Consider the following 25,768-nt stretch of genomic DNA (forward strand, 5'->3'; position numbering starts at 1 on the left):
ACCTACCCCTCCCCACTTTGGCCACCCGAAAAAAAAAAATCTCCCCCCTCCATACATATGTGTGCTGCTTCCTTGAAGTAGGATGTCACACTTGTCTTAAATATAATGAATCACTATCTTCAAGGCATCCCTGGATCCCAAACACTCCCCACAGAAACCTGCCTCGTCCTCCCCCGTTTCCAGCCTTCCTACATGTCACAAATCATCGGTTGTGGAGGGCTCTCCACTAAATCATTAACATTGTCAGAAATGACTGGGCCAAGAATGGGAAGAGCCCAGAGATGCAGCAGAGGCGTACGTACGTACGTATGATGGGAATATGGAATGGTAAACAAAGAGAGAGGCAGCCTTACCGCTCTTCCCTCTTTCCTCGTCGTTCCCCTTCGCCTCCCCTTTGGTTTTTTTTACTCCTCTCCTCTCCTCTTCCATGGGATTTCTGAAAAAAAGAAGTACAGTGTGAGGAAAAAGTAAAGAAACTGTCAAAGAAGTTTAACAACTCACGAGAAATTCTCAACCTCCATTCTCTAAACTGCTGTGGAGTTTTTCCTTTTTCCTCGGGAGTTTTTTGTCCTAAAAGCTTTTGTAGTAAACACACTGTAAAAAACTGTGCAATATATGAGATTATGTCTCTGGGCCATTTTGATAACCGGTATTTATGAGTCCACTGTTGAGAGGATAATCAAAAATATGACTTATTTTCCGTGTCTAAAACTGTGGCGGCTTTGTTGTCGTCGAACGATAATTCCCCTGTCATACAGCATTACAGTTTGTTCCATATATGTGGCACGTCTTAAAACGCGAGCGCCTCACGCGATGCTACTTATCAGGCAATTTCCATTTAATGCTATAGCCACACTTATATCTTACGCATACACTCCTACCTATGCTAGTATCATCCATCAAAAGGATTACTAATTTTCCTTCAATTTCCGTTGCTCTCCCAAGAATCTAAAGGATGATTGATAATGGATGAAGGAAAAGCACAGTGGTACTGTTTTTAACCTTGCTCAAGTCATTAATCCGCTTTATACCCATGAAGGTAGTAAAGGAGACAATGAATTAGTCATTAAAGCACAGGTCAGTTTATTAGAATTCCTGATTGAACTGTAAAACGACTTCTCCCGGGCTGCCCGGGCGGACGGAGGAAATCTGCAAAAGCACGGGGAAAAAAGGAGCTGAGGGAAGCAGACAGAGGGATTCCTGCACGAGTGCATTTTCTCTTGAAGGAAAATGACAGAGGGGTGTATCGGTGGCCATCGCTCACCTGACAGAAAAAAAAAAAAGCTGTCTAATTAGCACACGCTGTGTATCTGAAGGTAGTCAGAGAAGAATCACATGCCAAGGATCATTTGAAAATGATCAAAGGGAAGAAATGATGCTGGCATGACAGAGGAGGAGAGTATACAGACGTATATATAAACACACAGAACCTGTAGTGACCATTTGTTAGGTTGAACTTTCTCCATGTCTCTGTTAGTATGTAATGCGAGCGCCGGCTGATGTTTGTCACCATTTATTAAGTCATGCGGTTGTTGGCTCCACTCCACAGGAAAAGTTCAGACGGCCTCGGATGTTTGCTGCTCCCTAAAGCGGAGTAATGATCTAATGACTGGTGCAGTTGTGGGGGGGGGGGGTCACGACTGAGAGGATGTAACGGATAGGATCAAACCAAAACAAGGCGCAAAGTTGGCACTGTTAAACAATGGATCCAGTCTGTTCGCAAAGTTCTGCTACTGCAGGAACATAACTGCTTTAGATTCCGTGTCAGAAAGCGTAAAAATAAATTGAAATATAATACGAAATAATGATCAACAACTTTTTAAAAATCCATATCTGTTACTGCCGGAGGATTATCACAAGAGCGCCGTTCGCATTAATATCCTGAAATTACTTGGTGTGCACACAAGTGTTGCGTTTAAGAGTTGTAGCTCGTAAACACTGCTCCCAGTAGCCTGGGTAAACACACATCCCAGTTATGAGCAACCAGAGTATGACAGCTGAGATATGCCATTATTAGCCAGCATTCTCAGGCATGTAAACATCTTACTCCATTAAATGGTGATTTTTGTGCGGCCTGTGTAAACTCTGTTTCCATGGCAGCAAACAGAATATTGTTTATTTATGTAAACAAGGGTGTTTGTGGATGGGATGTGAAGATCAATATAAACAGCCCTATGCTAAATGTGAGATAAACGGGGAGATGTTGTGGAATATTTCTGTTTATCACCATGCAGCATGTACGATACTGTAAAAAAGTATTTATTTAATGCCCTGCTTGGATTGTGAGCTGCGAGATTGTTTTGAAACCAATCACAGCCCGAGGGCTTTCAAGAGCTGATTGCGAGATGTCATGCTAACCAGGAAGGCCGCTTATTATCAGAGTGGCGGACTTCAGAGGAGCTGGCAGGGCAAGCGGGGCTCTCCTCTTCATGTTTTGTCTATGCCACAAGAATTGAACCGAGTCCGTTTAAGGAATGCTTCAAACAGCCACGCCAGGTGCTGCTTCGTGGCACGCGGCCTTGACTTACACTGTGGTGATTTCTTGTTTACAGTCGCGTCTACAGACTGTCATCCTGGTCCGTCTTACTCCCTAACTAAATGGAACTTTCATTTCCTGGTTTGTAAATGAGTCTCTCCCTCTGCTTTTGTTTGATATTTATTTATTCAGTTTATGTGACAGGAACAATGCACATTAATCAACATCTCAGCTTTCACATCACTGTAAATGTGTCAGACCCTCTCTCTCTCTCCCCCCTTCCTCCCCTCCTCTCCTCTCTTTCCCTCTCAGTGTTAGTAGCCTCAGCGTAACTCCAATCAGCAAATCAGCACCGTAACTCTAATGAGTGAAATTGCTTATGAGGGGAATCTGTTTCCGATGGTGGGCCCGATGATTAATGCGCACTGACAACATGTCTTTCCTCGAGGAGCTTTGCCGGGCTATGGCAGCTGTGTGACGCCACCTCCTCAGAGATGGCCCCCTCTTCCTCTGGGAGGCTGACATCCCACAGGGACAGGGATAAACTGGAGATGCTGCTGAGGATTTCGGCACAACTCAACAGCGAGCACGAGCATAGCGGTAACACTTTATCCTTACTTTACATTCCTTAAAGTTGTGATATGCCAGCGCGTAGAAGTTGCTGATGAAACTACTGAACCTGCAGCCTGATTGTGGAGGTTTCACAAAGTTTGTGCGATTTTACTATTACACCAAACATTCAAATGTAATCACAACTACATCCAAAGCAGTTTTAAGTAGTAGTAAATTATATTTTTTAGGGATGCACCAATACCGATACCGGATCAGATATCGGGCCAATACTGACTCAAATAGCTGGATCAGGTATCGGTGACAATGGGGCCGATCTATTCAATTCAAGTCTATAGTTTGTGTACTATATACATTATATACTGGAATCTTACTTCCTGTTTAAGTTTTGACCAATTTGTTGCTGCATTAAAAAGATTTACACTTGAATTGTAATTCCTGTTAATTTTGAAGATTTTTGACCAAGGTGCTGGTGTATGATATATTATTTTAATAATAAATAACATTAAATTTAAATCTACGTATTTATTTGTTACATTTTGATGTACAAAGTTAGGGAAGCAATGTTTAAGTCAAGCCTGATGTTGTTGATCCCAGTCACTTCCACACAGTGAGAACACAGTATCGGCCGATTCCAAAAGCCCAGTTATCGCTATTGGGACCGAAAAAGTTTTTAAAATAGAAATAATATTTTCCAGTTAAAGTTCATATTTGGGAATAATTCAATACTTGAAGTTTTAGGGCTGTCCTCGACCAAAGAAATTCTTAGTCAACTAACACTCGCACGATTTTGTCTACTAATAGATTGATCTGTAAAACTGAGTTTCTCCACAAAGAATCACACAAAAGCACCACTTTAAATCTTGTGTTTACCAGAGATGTGCTCATAAGTCTCTTAGAAATAAGTAAAACAGCATGAAAAAAGCATAAAAAATGACAAGAAATCTTATCGACTAAGACCAAAACGACTGATTAGTCGACTAATCGACTAAGAGGGGGAAGCCCTACGAAGTTTAATAAAATTCTATTTATTCAATACATTTCATTTTAAAAATCATTTTCTCCATAGACAATATAGATGATTGTTCTGTGTACATAATAGAGCTGCAACGATTAATCGATTAGTTGTCAATTATTAAATGAATCAACAACTACTGTGTGTTAATCGGTTTGAGTCATTTTTTTAAGAAAAAAAGGCAAACTTTTCTGATTCAAGCTTCTTAAATGTGAATATTTTCTGGTTTCTTTACTGCTCTATGACAGTAAACTGAATATCTTTGAGTTGTGGACAAAACAAGACATTGGAGGCATTGGAAAACACTGATTGCCTTTTACACCATTTTCTGACATTTAATAGACTAATCAACTCATTGATTAATCGAGAAAATAATCAACAGATTAATCGACAACAAAAATAATTGTTAGGTGCAGCCCTAGTACATAAAAGCAAAAGGTGAGAAGTTAACTACGACTCCCAAAGAGCATTTTGGCAAGAAACATCCAACCATAGAGCTCAACATTCCATTATCTTGCCGCTAACGGTTGAGAAAAATTATCTATCTTATGTATCTTAAATCAATTTACTTGTGGATTCTGGATCAGGTTTGATTGAACCTTTGTTCACAAAGTTGACAACAAAGTGTTTTAAATTCGCTGCCACTCTCATTCGCACCTCTGACTGTGCAATGTAACCTCATACAACAGTTCATATAATATCTTATGCAAGTTAATCCTTATTTTTTGTGCTTTTCCTACGAATGTCCAACAACATGTGACGCACGTGTCAATTTCCGCACCAGTCTTTTCAAGATAAACTTCAGTCTTCACAGGAAACAACTTGGTTAGATTTAGGCAACAAAACTTCGGCGAATATTCAGTGTTTTTTGACCCAACTATCCAGCCTGACCTCCGTCCTATGCAGCGTTTGTCACTCTTTATACTTCTTAGTCTACAATTATGTGGATTACATAAGAATTGATTTCGTAGGTATAGCTATGAACAGTGTATGAGGACAGCCTGGACTGTGTCAGTGCAACTTTGGTTGCACCAAGCTGTGCAACAAAAGTTTCATGTGAGATGTCGGTCTCACAGGGGACCAATGAATAAGTGTTCCTTCCACCACACATTGTTTCATATGGAGGGATATCTGGTACCTCCGGCCTCAGCTGTTGAGCTGTTTCCATTTCATCATGGGTGTACATTTCATCAGGCTCCTGTTAACGCTGAGAGATTGCTCACAACTACTGAATGTCTTATTAATGCTACATGAAATTAGCTGCTGTTTGGACAATTGTTTTAAACAAGTAAGATGATAACCGAAACAATCCCACTCCTCTACTACATTTTGATACATTTAGCTATAATATATCATCTGCAATAAAAGTGTCTTGGATTTGTATGAATCTATTCATGTTGTAACTAGTGTGCCTTGGCCATGTAGCATGTGATGAGCCCAGATTAATAAGGAACTATTCATCTCCATACTTCACACCTCAAGAGGATTTCTTATCTACCATAACCATTCTGTAAATTACATTACACAGACTCTGAAAGCCTTATCCTTGGTTTGTAAGGCTCTAATGTAACATGCACCATTATCAAAGAATTTCTACCTAACGACCCAACTAACCCGAACACTCCTTTCCTCATTCCAAGCTTGCAGATGAGACGAGACCCCACTGAGCCAATGAGCTTCGACAAAACTGACTTGATTGCCAGGGCTTTAGCGTCAATGATCCTAGAATAACAAGGAGCATATTGTACCATCAGCACAGGGCTGCACGGCGAAGGCCTGTTCCAGGTTAACAGGCTCTTAGATGCTTGGGCTCAATGATGGAGGTAATGACATCCTCATGATCCAGCAATACAGGTGAATAGGCAACCATATGGACAGAGGGAGGCTATACAGAAAACTGCAGAGCAGAACAACTGGACATCTTATACATTTAAATAATGTGTAAAATGACATTGTGATTAGAAATAATGGGGGTAACATAATCTTAAATCACAGTAAATGATGAGAGATCATATTTCTCTACCTATCTAATCTTTTTTAAAAGGAGAACTTTAAAGTTAAACAGTTTAGATTTTTATTTAGATTCTGAAAGATTAACAGCCATGAATGTGCTTTGGCATCGTGTCTATGAGGCACATGTACAGTATCAGCTTGCAAGTGAGTCATTATCACAGCGAGACCACTGACGTTGCTACGCATCCCTGTCAATATTTTGAGTGGAGCCGCAGTACTTTGCACAACTCTATATGAAGTCATTTGACACTCTTATCAAGCATGGAAAATCCATTTCTTGTAATTTCCGCTGTAAAGACACTTCGTCAGCCTGTCCCCGCCAGATGCCACAGCAGCGACGAATGAGCGGAGGGAAAAAATAATAATTTTTGATTATCGAGATATGATTGACACCAAAACAAAGAGCAGCCATAGTGCATTGTGCATTTGTTTTTAATTTCCCACAAGTTTTTAATCACAGCATATGACATCTGTCACAGGGAGGCCTCTGATGTGAGTGAGATGGGGAAAAAAAAGCACATGTGGCTCTATTTGTGGTGTATGCATAATAGTATGTTTATATGTGGCTTCATGCATGTGTGCATAGATGACTACTTGCACATGTATACGGCATGTGTGCATAGAATGCATGTATGCAACTACATACATTTTTTTGGTTGTGTCTATGGTACATATAGAAACATAATTACATACAGGATGTCATAAGAACAGATACTTCTGTACCAAATTGATGCCAAAATTATTTTTCTACCGCAGGTACCGTAAGTGCTGGAGACCAACGGCGTCCCGTCACTATCGATACGTCGACAAAAGCTAGTTAACATTAGCTTTTAGCAGCCGGTAAGAAGCACAGTCCTGCACGGAGCTAACAGCTAACGTTAACGGGAAGTGCCATTCATTTACATTATGATGCGTTCAGTCAAAATTTGTATTGCTCGAAGGTATATTCCAAAGTTATCCCGATGAGTTCAAATGTAATCTTGTAAAATGTAGTTTTTGTTGAGAAACTTGATTAAATACAGTTTACAGGAGATGTTTTCACAACAATCTGAAATGGATAATAAAGAGGAAATTATGACCTGTTTAACTTCCTTACAAAAACCAGTATGAAACTAATAAAGGAGTGGATGATTAAGTACATGGGATTCATTGTTTTTATTGTTTCACTTTTGTTTTTTACCGTGGTATCGAAATGGTATCGAGAATCGTTGAATTTCACTGGTATTGGTATCGCCTACTAAATCGTGACATCCCCAACATACACTCAGTTACTAGTTGATTAGGTACACCTAGCTAAAAGTAATGCAGTGATGCTTTAATAAATTCGACCTTCACAAACATTTTAATGTTTAGTTTTGATTGAAACTATTTTAGAGAAGTGCTGATTCAACTGTTTGGTCATTTTGGAGGCTGCAGTTTGTGGTGCTGTTGAACTGTATTGTGTTATACTGACAGACGTTTATATTATTATGACCTCTTTGTATAATGCAATATAATTCAACAGCGCAAACCACATCCTCTAAAATAACCACACTGTTGACTCAACACCTCTCTAAAACAAAAACTGTGCAGGTAAGATTTATTGCAGGACTGTTGTATTATGCTGCATTCACATTGAAGTAGACGGTAGACGGCAAACTGGATATCATTTTAGTGGACGAGAGCAGGACGGATGGAGTTTATAACTGGATGTAACATAGCTCCCTCACACCAGAGAAAGTTTGCAATAAAATATTAAGAGAAAGCTGCATTTTATAGTTACATGCATTACTAGAATAATCACATAAAATAGTAGACACAAAATCATTTTAATTAAAGATAGGGTCGACGATGTTGGAAAGCTAGCATAATTTGAAAGTAGCATCGCCTCAGGAGCTCCGTCTAAACCCACCGCCTCCCCTCGGGGCTCCTTCCAAGGCAACGCCCCCCACACACACATGCACAAGCACCGCCGCATCGTCACTACTTAACAGACACAGACACAACAATGGTACCGCATGACAAGTAGCCGCGGCAGTGCTACTTTTGGCCGAGTTTTCTCTTCCATTCTCCAGTAAACTTGCGACGCGCTTTGAGTTCAGCCTGGTGAACGCCAAGGGTACGAGTAGGGAGGCAGGGAGGCCTCTGATTGGTTCTTTCCAAGCGGACCGCGAGGCAGTGATTGGTAGACGTTTTTACAGGATTACTGCAGCTACAAATGACGGCTCTTTTTCTGCCCTTTTTCAGAGCTCATAAGTAATGGATCACTGTCGGGGTGTAACGACTATTTCAACCAATATAACAAATAGTGTAGACTGGAGAACATCGTCAACCCTGCCTTTAATATATTCTATTCCATCACCATAGTATTGTCATGCATGTTGTATTTTGCCGTCATACCATTCTTTCGGACTGTTTAGTCTGGTTTTTCCCATGCCGTCCAGAAAGTGATGTCCGTCTGAATGATTCCACGTGAATGCAGCATTAGACTACATTACTTTTAGCTATAGGTGTAGTGGTGTAGAGGAGGGTATACGCAGGTATGTGGGGTATACCCATCCCTTATTCTGTCCGTTTACAGTATACCACCTATCAGCCAAAAAATCCACATAGGAATATATAGTAATAATGAACTGCCAACTGAGTGTACCTGGGTTGCTGATCGCGATAGTACAAAAGCAAGGTAGCATTATCGTTGCTTTACATATCTGCCTGTCTGCTACCACCACTCATAAGTCGCTGTCGCTAACCGCCTTGGGAGTTCAGATAATGTTCCTTGGCTGGCAGAAGACAGGTTGATAGCTGTCAGGGACAGAAACAGAATAAATGACGGGGTTTCATTGGGGCGCCTCTAAGGCGCATTAGGGACCTCAGGAGCCCAATCCCCAAACACGGGGATGAAGAATCATTTTGTCACAAAGGCGCAGGGTCACCCATCACTGTCTAATGCATTGCCTTGATTAATCGTAGGGATGGATCAACATTATGTCCTATTCAGGGTGATGCTTAATTGCCTCCGCCATCCAACTCATCCATTGCCCTAATGACGGTGCGTCTGCTTCCCTGGACACATGGTTAGTCTGGTGGACGGTAGCTTAGCAGGACAGGACCCCCTTTAAAAATCATCACCAGCTGAGAGCTTACCCTCTCCAGACACCTTTACCTCCCCCTAACCACCGATGTGTGGATAAACGGAGCCGGCTTCATCGCCCCGTAGCCCTGTGTTTATATTCACCGCAGAATGTCTGCGGGTGTTAATGTATGTAGATTTCATTTCTGATGAGTGATTATTTGACTGCTCATTTTGCCCGAGATTTATGGCACTCTCTCTATCTCCTGACTGCAGTGCCACTCTTATCTTTAATAAAAGAGATGAGGACATTAATCAGGTTTTGTTGGCGGCCCTTACTAAGACATTAAATGTATTGTATGGGGTAAGTAAACACGCTTCACATCCTTCTCTCTCGCAGTCAAGAGAGAGAGAGAGAGAGAGAGAGTGAGGGACAGAAAGAAGCGAGCGAGGAGGAAAAAAAACCCTCATTATATTTATCATAATTTCACATCTGCTGTTTTTGAAGCAATGTACCATGAGCCCATAAAGTGTATTACAACTGTGCATAAATTCAACTGATTTGTGGCTGGAGTAGCTAATTCCTTGAGTACATTTTAGAAAAACAAGCACTGAGCCCTGAAATTGCAATTCCATAAAGGCTTTAAATTACCGAGTACAGAATCAAGAACTTGCCTGATGTGCCGCGCATGGTGACCGTGTTATGGGGGAAAAGCAGCACTCCCCGAGATAGAGACAATAAAACCTGAGATGAGTGAGCCATATACTCAAACAAAATAAAGGAAGAGGAGATGGGCTGGCTACGTGATGAGGGGGAGTGACTATCGTACCCCTGCATCTCATTTTACCCCTTTAACCATGAGGATGCATTTGAGAGGACACATTTAGTTTTTTTTTCCCCACCCCATAATATCCATCTCTGTACGTCATATCGGTGGAAGAGTTAGTGGATGGATGCCAGCGCAAAGCCTCCTCATTCAGAGGCAGTTAAAATAAATCTCATCATTAGCAGAGGGGAGGATGTGTACTGTGGGATACTCCTTGACTAAAAAAAAAGCATACACACTTTCACATCTACAATATAAGCTTGTGCACACACACACAGTCGGTCATGCACAGCCTCCGTTCAGTCATTCATTTCCCAGAATCACTATCAGACTATTGTAAAGTTTATGCTCTCCACTTCAACTGACTTGTATGTCTTGGTAATAGTTTCTCCACAAATCAATAAAAAAAAAATATCCCCGGACCCACGTTTGGTACAAAGCCTTATTTTGTTATCGTGCAAACTTTAAGTGTCACATTGGCTCAGATCGTATTAATATTTCATGTCATTCATTTCCAGCCACTCTCCTCCTTCGTCGTTGTCGTCTCTCGCCTCCCCGCTTTCTCCCTCTTCTATCTGGAGTCATTTGGGATCGGCATGAACAAGATTTTCATATCAGGTAAATGAATATCTTTATCACAGAGGCAGGAGCCGGGATGCTCGGGGAGCTGGAGAGAATAATCACACAGAGCAAACAGTCTTGGGGAAACAGAGAGGCACTCAGTAATAACAACCTCTCCCGGTCTCCCACACTGCTCTCTGTGTACATCTAAATAGCCTGCTTACTGCGCTGAATGCTGCGGGATCAATGGCCTTGCTGTGGCTTAGCGCTGACCTTTGACCTTTGATGAGCCCGTAAGGATAAGGGGTTACAGCATGAGTCCTGACACTATTTCTGATCAATAAATAGAACATACATGTAAATGTTTTTGTTAGAATTGGCCACATTTTTAACCATACCAACCTAGCTTCATGGTTCTAGGGATGGCAGCACTTCGGTCCTGACTAAAATATCACAGCAACCATTGGATGGATTGCTATGAAATTTTCTACACACACACACATTCCTCAGAGAATCAACTCTACCGACTTTGGTGATCCTTTTACTTTTCTTTAAGTGCCACTATAAGATTGATATTTATGTTTTTTAGTGAAATATTTCAACCACTATTGCATGGGTTGTCATGGATATCCATGATGCCCAGAGAAGCGCCACCAAGTGTTCACTTATTCTGGTAAAAAACTCAACATCTACCCATAGACTGTATATAAGAAGTGGACGTAGTCACCGTGACGTCACCCGTTGGTTTGTGGGCTACGGTTTTTGAAGCCTCGACTTTGGCCGAGTCTTGGCAGTCGCCACCTTGTTTTTTTGCAAGCAGAAGTGACACGAGAGGATGGAGCTAAGTACAACCGAACGCTGAATAAGACATTTTTAGGGGACCAAAATGTAACTTTCATGAACTGAAAACACACTGTGAAAGCGTTAAAGTTGTAAGACGAAAAAACGGACAACTTCTAGACTGGACAACAGCATGTTAGCAACCTGTCAATCACAAGGTAGCCACGCCCTAAAGCATACCCTTCTTTATGGTGTATTTGACTTTAAATGGGATCATAATTTACAAAATGAACATCATGCTGTATTGAAGAAGACTTGAAAGTAGCGATTGAGACCATAAACTCATGTTTACAATGTTAACTGAGGTACTAAATCAAGTGAGAAGTAGGCTCATTTTCTCATAGACTTCTATACAATCAGCCTTCTTTTTGCAACCAGAGGAGTCGCCCCCTGCTGGCTATTAGAAAGAATGTAAGTTTAAGGCACTTCTGCATTGGCTTCACTTCTCAGACCTCGGAGGTTGCCGCGTGCATCTACTGGACGGATTGCCAAAAAATGATCTACAGACATTCACGGTTCCCAGAGAACAAATCCTCGTGACTTTGTTGATCTCCTGACTTTTCCTCTAGCACCACCATTAGGTTGGCATTTTTGGTTGAGAGTGAAATTTCTCGACAACTATTAGATGGATTGCCATGACATTTGGTGCAGACATTCATGCCCCCTAACGTGCTAACATGCTGCGCTAAGATGATGAGCATAGTAAGCATTAAAACTGCTAAACATCAGCATGTTAGTTGTCTTAGTGTGCACGTTGGCATTCACCGCTGTGCCTAACTAAAGCCTCACAGAGCCGCTAGCATGGCTGTAGACTCTTAGTTTCTTGTTGAAAATGCATTTCAATAAAACAAAAGTTTGAGGCGGCCTTATTAGCTATCCAACACTGGGATACTAGAATATTTTATCACCATTGTGCATAATGTTAGTGAGCATTATGGAGGTTTTAATAAGTATGCTAAATCAATTTGTTTATATTTTACTGGTTCGTTGACATTTCATTTACCTGTGTGAAAAAATTTTGGTGCAACTAATTCTTTTTTAATGTGGAGTGCAGAACAAAAAGTAACCATCTCTCTTTATTACAATGCCCAATAATAGTTGATTTAAATGGCTATAAAATCTGTTCATTAGAATGTTATAGATAAGAAATATTGAAAGTATACCTAAAAGTGTCACTTTTATAGTGAATGAACAGGATAATATAATCTAAAAAGGGTGTGATTATATTCAAGTCTTGTCCTCCAGCATTATCTCGGAGCTCATAAAGAGATGAAGTTTAATATGATGCTTTCAGTCAGTTTAATTGAATTTTAATTGCCACTCTGGACAGAAGGTTTAGATCTAATCAATAAAATATTAAACTTTTGGGGCTTTGACGTGGAATGGTCTCCCTGTCGCCCCTGGTGCAATGCATCCTGCTACCGGAGGGTATAAAACGCCTGTTTATGAGCTGAGGTAGCTAAGCCAACACCTTGCTGTTTTCCATAGTGTTTCAGCAGAATGCAGTGGATAAATAACACAAGGCGAACAAGCTGAGATTCCATTAATTACACTGGTGTGGAAGAGCGGTCGGTCACCTTCAAAAGGAAGGCCTTTAATGTGCCAGAGCTATAAATATTTTGAAATGTCACACCTTGGGAAGACAGCATCAGGCCAGAGCCGGGGCGATAAATCAGAGCCTGAGAAGAACCGGGAAAGAAAAGATGGCTCTTTGGTATTTTAGAAATAATTACTGATACAAAAGGGGTAATGAATGAAGCCATAAATTACGTTAAAACAGACCATTAGGAGAGGATTAGTTTATAAAACTCGTCGCTGCTCCTTGAAATTACCCTCTCAGAATATCGCGTATTTTACTCCATCCATAACTCACGGAAATAAAAAACATGTATGCATAATATCACACTCTGTTGATTAATGCTAAATTAATTGATTTTGTTCCGCATGCTTTTAAATGTGACGCCAGATATGACATCATCATAACAGTTCTTTCTTAATAATATAATGCCAATGTAATAATGTCCACTGTCACCTTTTATGGCAACTACTACGATGAATCAGTGCGTCTTTTTACTTTTAAACAAGTTTGAGCAAGTATAGAGCAGGTATGACCCGGACAGAGACCCATGTCCTGTATGTGGGCCAGTCACCGTCCGTCAGCAGCATCACCGCTATCACATACAGTTATAAATCTGAGGGAGCCTTGGTTAGGCTGCTGCACGGATGGAAGGAATTTATCCTCAATCCCTATAGAGAGAGAGCCTGGGAGAGAAAAATGACATGGCCCATCCTCTAAGGCTCATAAAAGTCTAAATTAAATATCAAATGGAACCACTGATGGATAGCGTCCCCTCCATGGATCCCCAGCGCCGCCTCTGCCTCCACTCCCTGACACGACAGGTGCTGCTCACATGACTGGAGAGGCAGACAACTTTGTTAGCGGGATTGTTCTCGGTTCAGTGTAAAAGCTGCGGCGTACAAAATGAGGGAGTCGAGTAAGTGAACGCAACAAGGCGCCATTATTCCTCGCTGGTTCCCGCCATGGCTGGATCCTCCCTTCCTTTCAAAGAGGATCCCTTAAATATTGTGCATGTATGACTGAATGAGGACTTAAAAGTGCAATTTGTCACATATCTGAATTACAGAATATGTACTTCTCTGTATCCATATTTATAAACTGGTGATTCTCCCATCCTCAGCAAAAGAACACTTGGAAAGATTGCTGTCAGGCGGGGACACCTCATTGGGAGATACTGTAATACTAATGCCAACCCCGCCACAATAGCTGGCGCTATCACCAGGCTAAAACTGTACATTATGAATCATCAATTGTCGCCCTGCTTTGTATTATCCCCAGAGAAAATCCCAATCTGGGCTTGAGCCCACGGCTGATGGACACCCCATTATTCACTCGTGCTTCTTCAGCTCGGAGACAGGAGTGGGGATAGGCAGTAAAACGACGGCCTTAAGATTAATCCTCCGCTCTTTCTCCTGCTTCCCGAATCAGAATGAAATAGAACATTCCCTTCCCTTAATCAAAAAGTTTTTATCATCTCCCCCCTCTCCAACTCAGGAAGTGGGGATAATGCTCGTCCTGTGAATTGACATTGGGGAGGGTGATGAGAGGGATCTGCTCTTGCTGCCTTTTGTACTGTAACAAGTGAGCACAATTTAGATGAGCCGGTGGTCGTCGATCAATACGATGCACCACACAAGCCTTAATGATGGGGTTAGCAATCCCTACACTCCTCCATAGCAGCCACATCACTGAGTGGCCTTCACAATTAAGATAATAACCGTGTGAGAGTCAAACAGAGCAGAAGTTCATGGTGCTGCTGTGCAATGACGAAGGAGTTAAGAGAAAAAAAGCCTTCAAGTTTACCTCCAACATTACATAAGAAGTGCGCTCATAACCAATTATATTAACTAAGTCGGAGTTTCACACTCTTCTCTTTCCTCTAGCTCATAAGGCGGAGGATGTGTAGCACGACGTGAGATGTGATTTGGTTCTCAGCGAGGTCGCAAGCATCAGGTGAGCTGTGAAGTTGTGGTTTCAGTCACCCGAGTCTCGCCTCAGACAGCCTGCCTTCGATGCCATCACGCCTCGGTCCGCATCACTTAGCAGAGGGGTGTGAATTTGTTTTCGCCCGGGCGTTAATGAACTGTGGGCTTTGTGGGCTTAATGAGAGCGTGCTTCTATTGAGCAAAAAAGGTACCTGGGAGGATAATAAGAGAGAAACTTCTCCCTTTCCGCGGCTTAGGAGTCGTTTTAACGAAAGGGCTGTTGATGGCCGCTGCTGCACTTCATCTCTGACCTGCCAAATCAGCTGCATGAGGAAACAAGACTCCGGGAGTATTCGTCATCCATCAAGAACATGCGGTTTTGTGCCACGGCTCCTGGCTTCCAGCCAAGTCTAAAGCAACTCATTGTACAGCAGCCAAAAGACAAAGGCAGCTCCCCCTCTGCTCTGTGAGAGCAGTGCGTGGAGGTGTGGGTGGTTATGCAGATCACTAATTGTACAGGCCACCGGGGGGAAAGGGAGAACGGAATGGCAGCCTCTCTGCAAGACATGCCGAGGGAGGGGAGGGACGGACTGGTGTGAGCCTCCCTCCCTCCTCTGTCTCTCTCTCTCTCTCCCTTCTCTTTCTCCTTCTTTTTCACTCTCTCTACCCTAAATTGGCAGCTGGCAGGCAAATGAATGCGGTGTGAAGTGAGCCCACTGAAGTGCAGGGTCCTGCTGTTCAGGCAACAAAGGAGCTCCATGCGAGACATCTGCTGTTCAGTTATCAGAATACATTTAGTCACGTGCCTCCCTTCCCTCGCTCTTTCTCCATTCCTCTTCCACCGCGGCCCCGCAACATCCATTCTGTCAACCGAGAGCCGAGCCTTTTCTTTCTCCCCACTTCTCTTCAACGGCATTCTTCTTCAGATCACTCCTCCGCTGACACTCCCCCCCCCCTCCACCCTCCTCCCCGCTCCCCATCCCTTTCTCATTCTCTCATTTGCCACCGTAATCCCTCTCTCCACCTCTTCTTTTGCTGCCTTTATTTAAACAGTTTAGGTCTGGCAGATAACCCCGGAGTGCTTCCTATCTGGTCCAAAATGCGTTAACCCTGTGTGAATGATCACAAGACGGCCCGAGGAAACGGCAGACTGAATCTTAATGAGCCACGCTCGCACAAGCAAAAGTAAATTGAGCTTACCACCATGATAAATTAACCTAATGAATGCAATTGTTTTGTGGCACGCTAGCTTGGGCTGGAGCCAGATGGTCAATACTTAGCGCTGAGTTTTGTGTCTCCTGTCTTTTTTCTTTTTCCGCCGTTCTTTCCGTCCTTTACGCTCAAGAAGGCATAAAAAGTAAAAACATAATCCGATTGTAAATGTGTTTTTTCCTTTGATCTTTTCTGCTAAACTCTAAAATCTCTTTATTTTCTCAATTTAATGCCTGTAAATTGGTTCGCAATGGATAAAGCCCTCGTCGGTACGCATCCATCCGGTGCCTCGGACCAGCTGAGTAAAACAAGCAACTGCGGGTGACATGATAGGGGTCTGCAGAGGAGACAGCGGTGTGTATTTCTCCCCATTTCCTGTCCCAACTCACGATATCCGTGTTTACTTTAACACTTAATCCCTGCAAAGTGTGTCATTTGGTTTGCACGCTCTTCACTCTCCACTTCGTCCTCCATCCTCTCCCAGTGGTGCAGGCTAGCATGAAGGTTGCACATCCAGGAAGGGACAAACCCCCTCCTGCACTGCGTGTAAACTAGATGACTTCCTCTAGGCAGGTGGCACATATCCAGATGTTCTCTCAATTTCCTCTGTGTGTGTGCGCGCGCGCGCCTCTACTTATGTGTATGCCTGCATGTATTGCTTGACACACCCCGAGCCGGTGACCTCTCTGCTCTCCCCACAACATCACCACTGGAGCAGTTTACACCATAATGACTTGTATCGCCCGAGGCCCCGCCACATCTGTGGCTCCCTTCCTCCATCTCCGTCTCTCAGTCTTTCCCTCTTTCTGTCTCTTTGTCTTTCTGCATTTCTCACACACAACCTGTCCATATTTCTCCTGTTTATATACTGTATTCCCTCCAGTTTTTTCCACTTTGCATAGTCTGTCGTAGACTTTCCCCATCGCCTCGTCCTCCAGCAAGTGCTTCCCTGCTTTGGTCCACGGCACTATTACCGCAGAAAAAAAAAATTGCATGGCTCACTTTGCAAGGACTTAATGCATGTCTGACATGACACCTATCAGACATAATAAACAAACACATCATTCAATGTCAGGAAGCTTGAGAAGGTAGTTGCAGAACCTCATTGGTAGGGCCTAGTGTCCGAGATAAAGCACAGGGTATAGGCTGTGGCAGCATTGAGTGAGTCTAATGTCACATGGAGTGACGTGTGCTCCACCAACAACAACTCAGCTCATTACCCGCTCAGGGGCGGGAGGGAGGGAAGGAGGGAGGGAGGGAAAAACAGTGCGTCCAAAATGTGGCCATGTGCTGACCGAGCGTTCTGTCCCGTTTCCCCCCCTCGGCTGTATACGGAGAGCAATGACCTCTCACTCAGACAGCGCGGCGTTCGATCGATCATACGTGACATTTGTGACATCGCATGCATCCTAGATATGCATCTCCACAGTGTCAACTTATCAGTCGGGCCGTCTCGCAGGCAGGACATACATATCACATTACATGTTCGGCAGCTCTTGTGCCCCCCGTGCGGGTTGACTCGGATTCTTGCGCTTTCACACAAGGTAAACTCTGCCTCTGTGACTGTGGCGAGGCGCCGACGCCTGTTTCACCTTTACAGCTGACGTACTCCGTGAGGTCGTAAACACGCAGACAAATAATTGACTTCATCATCATAAAGCGGAGTGCCGATTTCTCACCAGAGATGCACTGTATTTTTTTTAAAATACACCACAGCCAGCTCTAGGGTACTGTACAGTTCCCATCTGGATTTACGCACACACATATACACACACACACACACACACACACATATACTCCCCTCACCACACACAGTGTCTTGTTTTCAGGTTCATTAAGCCCCTGTGTTACCCAGAGTGGCTGACAGGATGAGGAACAGTGCAGAAATCTCCCCCTGCAGGTATCCATTCACATTATCATTGGGAAAAAGCCTCTCTCGTCAGTGCCCTTGTTACGGCTCGAGGGGGGACCACTAATTAGAGAGACAAGAACTGCTTGAGAATAAGTCCATTACACCCATGTGGACCCAAAAGCTTAAAATACCTGGAATATCAGCAAACTCCCAGCATCCTCTCCAATCGCTCCCCTTCTGCCGAGGGCATCTTTTTAAAACATGGAAAAATATGGCGAAAAGAGTTGCGGAGATAGACAGAAATGGAGGACAGAAGCTGTCAGCTATTTGAAAGGCTTTATGAAAATTATCTTCCAATTAGAGGTGATGATCAAATCAGGCATGAGCCCCACTCTTGAGTTCTTGATGGTTTCTTTCTCTCTCCCTCTCAATTTCTCCCTCTTTTCCTCTCTCTTTGTCTCTCACTCTGTGTGTGTACGAATGGTGTGTGTGTGTGTGTGTGTGTGTGTGTGGTGAAACCGCAGCTCGGATGAACTCATGAAAGGAAATTTGGTTCGTTTTCTCATCACTGGTAATTATACTAATACGTCGGAAATGCCTCCTTCAAAGTGCAAGAGCCATGTGGGGCACATCATTATAGTAATACAGCTTTGGCTGAAATATATATCAAACCGGTTATCGTTGTTTATTCTCAAACACACACACAGACACAGAAATAGCAGAATAACAATGAAAAATGCAATAAATAGATTTTTTTACAAAATCTGACTGAATATTTTAGTTCAAGTAACACACCAGGCTCAATACAATGAGAGGCTTACACAGCTCGCAGTGGTGGTACAAGTACATTTGTTTAAAGGCAGAGTGGGTGATCTTGAGAAACCAGCAAGAATACACAGAATACGGATTTTTAAAAAGGATCCCGCCGAAAAAAGGAGCCCATTGTTGCCAACTCTTTTCCAATGAAAGTAGCTAGCAGCACTAGCTCCAAAAGTCCCTAAATGTATGGACAAAGTCGCCAAGTTGGCAACAATGACAGTCCGTCGCTACAGGCCTCGCTCCAATGCCACTCCCCCACTATTATCATTACGAACATAAACATATAATGAACGTGAACGGCGAACATGGCTATTGTTAGTACTCACAGCTGTCAAGCTAGCAGCTTGAGGAAGACTCCAGTGATGCGCAATGAGTGCACAGAATGAGTGCACGCAGGCAGGTATGTAGAAAGGTAGACAGGCAGGTAGCCCGTCCAAGCATTTCCTTCGGTCCGAATTGGACGGACTTCTTACAATCCTGCAACAGCCACAGATACCAGATTTTTTTCTCTTCTTCTTTTTTTTGGATTTATTGATTGCTGTCAGGATGTAAAGAGAATTTTAACTAATATAACAAAAACATTTACAAAAATCTTTACCAACCCTGCCTTTAAGTACTCAGAAACTTGTTTTTTTAATTGACTATTTACATTTTAAGCTACTTAATACTTTTACTGCTCTACATTTCAAAAAGAAAATATAGTTTATTTTACTTATGCAACATTTAATTTACAGCTACAGAAACTAATTAGGCCTACTAGATTAAGACTTACATTCTTTAAAGGTGCTAAATGCGATATTGGGAGCATTTCTATTGCCTCCGCATGGCTCTCAACACGGCGACGGCTGAGCCGGAGGCAAAAAACTAACAGTATATTACTAAGAAGTGAAAGTCAATTGTTCGCCCAGCAGCAAAGCTACGCTTCCGCCATTTGGACTGAAAGCAACTACCAGACACCAGTAAAACATCCGCCAACAAAGTGCCGTATAAAAGTAAAACAAAGTAATTTCTATTCTATTGTCATATTTAATGTCTCTAACAAAGTGGCCTGTGTTGAAAAATAAAAGCTGGCCAGTGGGGTACGCTCACATGCACCAACTTGCACTAAAAGGCACGCACGGCTGGCCTGGCTATGACAACAAAGCACAGAAAAGCTCTGATTATAACTCATACAGAGGGAGAGTGGCTTCATTCTCTGCTCAGGTAGACATTACTCCTCTATATCTTTACATAACAAACAGTTTTTTGCTGCTATATTAATGCTCTGGATATCGTATAGAGAACCTTTAACTAAAATGTTAAATGGAGAACGTTTACTAGCAATACAATGTGGTATTGTTGCTGATACTGTTTACTACTCTTTACAGTACGCAGCAACTTATAATCACTACACTACATATGAATCTGTGTGCAGGTGCAGCGCGCAAAGTTGTCAAGTTCTACTTAACTCCACTCTTTTGCCTTTTGATTTCATTATGAGCCAACAAATGATCCATTAGTTTTGGATGCAGCCTCTAAGTAGGCAGCTGAATTCAGCCCGCAGTTGGCAGTATTTATGCAAGTTGATTTAACTGCTGGATAGGGTCCTCTTGTGAAACATGAGTCAGTTCCAGCATTTAACCTCACCATACTAATTTATGCACCATGGCATAGGGTACTTTATCATCTGCTCTTTGGGGAGAGACAGTCATCTCATTAGGCAGGATTTAATGAAATGCAAGGATAGACTTCTTAATTCCATAGATGGCTGAAACAAAAATCCCAGCGTAAATCCTGAACTCCTCTGTGGCTCTATAAATTGTGGCAGCCAGAGGAGGAAACGTGAGGGAGGGAGGACGCCAGCGGAGACTTTTGGTGAGGGAGGAAGGAGATGGAGGTTGATATGTGCTGAGGTGTAACTGAGTCCATAAATGGGTTTTGTAACTGCGACATTCCTGGCTTGAAAGTTGTACTAAACAACGCCCTGGAAACATATGAAATTAAGATATATTGTTTTACATTATAATGCATCATAAGTAATATTTATTGTCCAATAATATCCACAATATAATGGATGCTGCTGCACAAGTGTTCCTCCTGGCCAAAAACAAATCCCAAATGTAGATATATCTGTACTGACAGCAATGGGCCTGTGCATCTTAACCACCCTCTCCACTATTCTTACAAAGTCCCACTACTTCTGTAGCCTCAAGCCAACTAAGATATGTTAAATCCTTTTGAATGTACAGACAGCAGAAAGAGAAAAAAAAAATTAGGGCAGACTGTCGACAGTTCTTGGCAAATGTACGTGTTCATTTCCAGCCGGTGACTGCCGGGGCCCGCAGACGAGAGCCACCAGAGGAGGAACGCACCAGCCAATCATCAACAGCACGACGCAGAACATTAACACCATAATTTACATAAAATTACTTACATACTGGTGTGGTAATTTAATTTGTTTGACCGGTACAGTGCAACTGCGAGGAATAGATTCGTACATGCACCACGAGGGAGCTCTGCTTACTCTTCCACATGGCTAATTCTTTCATACAATATTATGGAGGTAAAAAATAGAGACACTATAGAAACATTGATTTAATTTACAGAAGTCCCGTTTTCTCCGACTAAGACACATTAAGACGAGGACGCCCGAGCACACATGCAGGTGCACAAATGTATTCATACGTGAGCACACGCTAATACAAAGATAACATTCGGTGTGTTTGTCATATGCTAATAAGACAATGTACATATTAAGCTGCTTCAGTGCATAATAGAGAATTCTAATGTTCCAGTTTCTCGTTTTCCCTTTGTTTGGATTTCATACTTTAGAAATCCTTCACTGATTGAATAGTTTCACGTCTACAACAGGAGCTTCTGAAACGAGGGAGTGGACAAAATAATGGGATCAGAGTACGAATAAAGGCTCCAGGTATAAAGTCTACATCTTTTTGTCACGCAGGCAGCATGCTGGCAGGATATTAGCAACACGGGAAGTCCTCTATCAGTGTCCAGTTGCAATCAAATATAAAAAATGCTTCAGACATGAAGCTTAAAAAGACTTGAAGTCACAGTGACATGTGGGACATGGAGCTGGAGTATGAACATTTACATTTACAAAAACATAATTCCGGACAATTAAAACACTGCTGAGTGGGGTAGACAATCCATAATTTAAAGGTAATACTGTCCGTCTGAATCACAAAAGGTAGCTTCACAGGTGGCCCATGTTATGTTAAATGCATAGACAGTATATAAGAAGTGGACGTAGTCACTGTGACGTCATCCATTGGATTTTGGACTATGGTTTTGAAGCATAGAAATCTCCATTTTGTCCGTCACCATCTTGGTTATTTGCAACCAGAAGTGACACAAGAGGGTGGAGTTACGTACAACCGAACTCTGAATAAGACATTTTCAGGCCACCGAAATGTTGCAATTAACTTTCATGAACTGAAAACACACAGTGAAAGGGTTAAAGTTGTAAGACAAAAACATGGACAACTCCCAGACCAGCCAACGGCGTGGTAGCCATGCCCTAAAGCATACCCTGCTTTATGGTCTATTTGACTCTAAATGGGACCATAATTTACTAAATGAACATCATGCTGTATTGAAGAAGACTTTAAACTAGCAATTGAGACCATAAACTCATGTTTACAATGTTTACTGGGGTAATAAATCAAATGAGAAGTAGGCTCATTTTCTCATAGACTTTTATACAATCAGACTTCTTTTTGCAACCAGAGGAGTCGCCCCCTGCTGGCTAATAGAGAGAATGCAAGTCTAAGGCACTTCCGCAATGGCTTCACTTTTCAGAACTGGTGGTTGCCGTCTTGTTAAATGTCAGTTATTGACGTGTCAACTATCGAGGACGTCTGAAAATCATCACTTTGATCTGCAAGACTAGGCTGAAACCAGTCGATGCGTCAGTCACTATAAAACTACAAAATGACAGAAGCAGCAGCCTCAGAAATCATGCCATGACATGCTAAATAGAAACAAATGGCATGGCCTGAAACCACCTGCATCTAAAACCATTAGCCAGTATTATTACATCCATTGGCACATAAACACCTGGAGTCATAGAAAAAGTAATATGCCTTGATGATGAGTCATCTTCCACACCTTTGCCTGAATTCAAATGGGTCTAGGCTGAGCCCACACTGTCTGTTGTCATCTGTTAAACAAGACGTAGGACCGGAACAGTATGGTCAGCCAACTTTTCAGCCATTAGATCCAGTGATCACTCTGCAGGGTACCATAACGGCAGAGGAATATGAAGCCATTTTACTGGACTATAGGGACCACTGGGTGCCAACACTGTTCTCTCATTATGTTGATAAGGCCCTCATACACATGGCTAAATAGATTCAAGAGTGGTTTCTAGAGCCAAGAATGTCAATATTGTTGCCTTTATCCTGGAAAACACTTGTCACTTTTGGAAGAGAAGGATATGAGGACAAAATGTGGGCGATTAAACTTCAGATTATTACATCTTGGGTCTTATTTCTGTAGTTAAGGTGATTAATTCTACTTCTGGTCAGATAATAAGATTCAAACGACAGCGCAGGCTGTTTTCATACGCCGTTCGTAGCTACAGTATACCTATGAAAAGTAATGTACTGTAATCCGTATATATCCAACAAAGTCAATTTGTATGTAATCCACGTAATCGTGAACCAGGAGATAATAAGAGCGACAAACACCGCGTAGGAAGGTGGCTGGGGTGGATGGGTGGGTCAAAAAACACCGGCCTTTTGCCCTGGAGACCGCTGTTCATACCCGGTGTGAATCCAAAAGTTAACGTTGATTTATTTGTCATGTAATTTACATACTTAAGTTACGCCACTTCTGGATTTATTTTAACCCAAACCATGATCTTTTCCTAAACTTAAGTATTTGTGTTGCCTAAACCTAACCAAGTTGTTTCCTGTGAAGACGGAAGTTTATTTTGAAAAGACTGAATGTATGTAACGGACGGAAGAAACGAACAGCCATGTTGCCAGATCTCAGCAATTACTGTGAAGATTATAATTGACAGAAATTATGATCAAAACTATAAAAAATAAGACCAAAGTTTTAATACACCACAATTTATTCTTTGATTACCTGTCAATTTTGTCAATTCCTTTCTTTATTGTTTATTCATAAAATCCTTTGAACAATATTTTGCACCTTATCAGATACGTCTCTCAACTCCTCTCTTTCTCTCCTTCTCTATCTAAAATCCTCCACAGTATGTCTGACTATCGTCATATAACAAGGAAAAGTATGAGAGAACATAACACGATGGCTTCTCAGCCTGTTTTCTGAATGGATTCTTTGAACTTAAGGGAGAATTACAGCAGCTCTTATTCACCATCGGCCACGGCTGACCTGACAGGAGAGCTGTCACCTTCCCGTCTGCCCGGCCGCTATAGCTTTAACGTAAGACCCCGTCAGCATGACAGGAAAAAAAAAAATACCCACCACCACTACCAGAGAAAAGAACTTAATGTCCTATGCACCCCACCGCCCCGCACCGTTTCGAAAATTGCTCAATCTTTTCTTTTCCCCTGTTCCTGTGCCATATTATTATACATTGTTTCTGAGGAAAAGCATTTTCTATTATTGCCATTAAAAATATGAAAGTTTAGAAAAAAAGAACAGAGCATGTAGGATGTAGAAGAACATTTGGGGAGAGAGAGGTGAGGGTAAAAAGCGATTGAAAGGCTGTAATTATTTGAAATAGTCTGCTAATGTGTATTATCATGTCATTAAATGTAAATGAGATGGAGCTAAAAGACCCAACGCAGAGGACTTGTGGCTTGCTGTAGAAAAAGAAAAAAGGAGGGGGGAAGAAAAGAAAATCTATGATAACAAAAAAGAGAAATGTCAAGGCTATCAAGGCTTTATCATTTGTGGGAACATAAACATTTAATAAGCTGACCAACCTGTGACAATGAACTATAGAACATCGTCACGTTTACCAACAGCTAGTGCAACTTAGCAAACCTCTGAGGCTGCTACTGACACGCAGATAAAGAGAGGGCGGATGGTGGGAGCGATTTAGTGGGAAGATCCTGATGCTGTCTGAAGTCCCGAAGACAATTGTCTTGACTGCGAGTGGGTGTGTGCATGTGTGTGTGCGTGCATATGTGTTTACTCTTGCATTTGATCCCCGACGTGAGCGAGCATCATTCCACTTCAGCTGCTTAATAAGGCTGTCTGGGCCAGCGGCTCCTCGTGGCCCCCAGCCCTGTTATCAGAAACATTAAGCTGAATATTAATGGCCTGGCCCGAGACGCATGCCATTAAGCTCGGTTGGCCATTTCTCTCTGTCCTTTCCCTTACCACTGTACAGGAATTAATGAATCGTGGGTAAAAACGAGGGAAACACAAAAGAACGAGGCAGATAGAGAAAGTGGGAGAGAAATGGGGGGGCTCGGTCGGTGGCTATTTCTCAAAAAGCGAAAAGATAAATACGAGCAGAAATGTAGCATGTCATGTGTGGACAAAGGAGAAAGGAGGAGAAAAAGAATTAAGGTGGCAACATATCTAAAAATAAACTGCTGGTTGTATTTCTCTTTCTCTCGCTGCATTAATAACACGGCCGTGACAGACCTTTGTGTCTTGCTCAAAGAAAGAAACAACAGAAAAATTATTTGGTAATGATTTGTTCGTCTCTATTTCCTCTGGCGGAGCAGGCGCAGAGGTTTACATTTGAAATGGAACAGGGAGAGGGGAAAAGCACTTATTACTCCCTAAGTGCTGCGCTGGTGCAGCCTAAGCAAAGTGAGCTGTTAACGGATATAATTTGTGTAGAATAGCCAGAGGAGAGCTTTTGATATGCAGAAGAGCTGACCTCTGGACTGCCACTTTAATTGGGTTTTTAATTTTCCAGGCCATCTGACAGTATCAAACATGATCCCTGAGCTTTGCCCCGCTGATTGGAACCACCGTGACAAGAGGAGCCTGACGCTCTCGCTCTCTCTCTCCGCTTTTCAACAGAAGGGAAGGACAGCAGAAAGGAAAATGCGAAAAAGGAGCAAGAAGAGGGAAATAAAAG

The 25,768-nt window shown here is 42.3% G+C and overlaps 1 protein-coding gene across 6 annotated transcripts in view; it reads right to left on the reverse strand.

The window, feature by feature from the left end:
* The window catches only part of meis2a (Meis homeobox 2a), a 201,334-nt gene that overhangs the window by 93,454 nt on the left and 82,112 nt on the right, over positions 1-25,768 (reverse strand). For all 6 annotated transcript variants that reach the window (XM_037796591.1, XM_037796588.1, XM_037796587.1 and 3 more), the window contains exon 2: positions 354-436. The gene's annotated coding sequence lies outside the window, so the exon portion shown is untranslated. The remainder of the gene's footprint in view (positions 1-353; positions 437-25,768) is intronic.

This window comes from Sebastes umbrosus, chromosome 16 (genome assembly GCF_015220745.1).
Source record: "Sebastes umbrosus isolate fSebUmb1 chromosome 16, fSebUmb1.pri, whole genome shotgun sequence".
NCBI lineage: Eukaryota > Metazoa > Chordata > Actinopteri > Perciformes > Sebastidae > Sebastes > Sebastes umbrosus.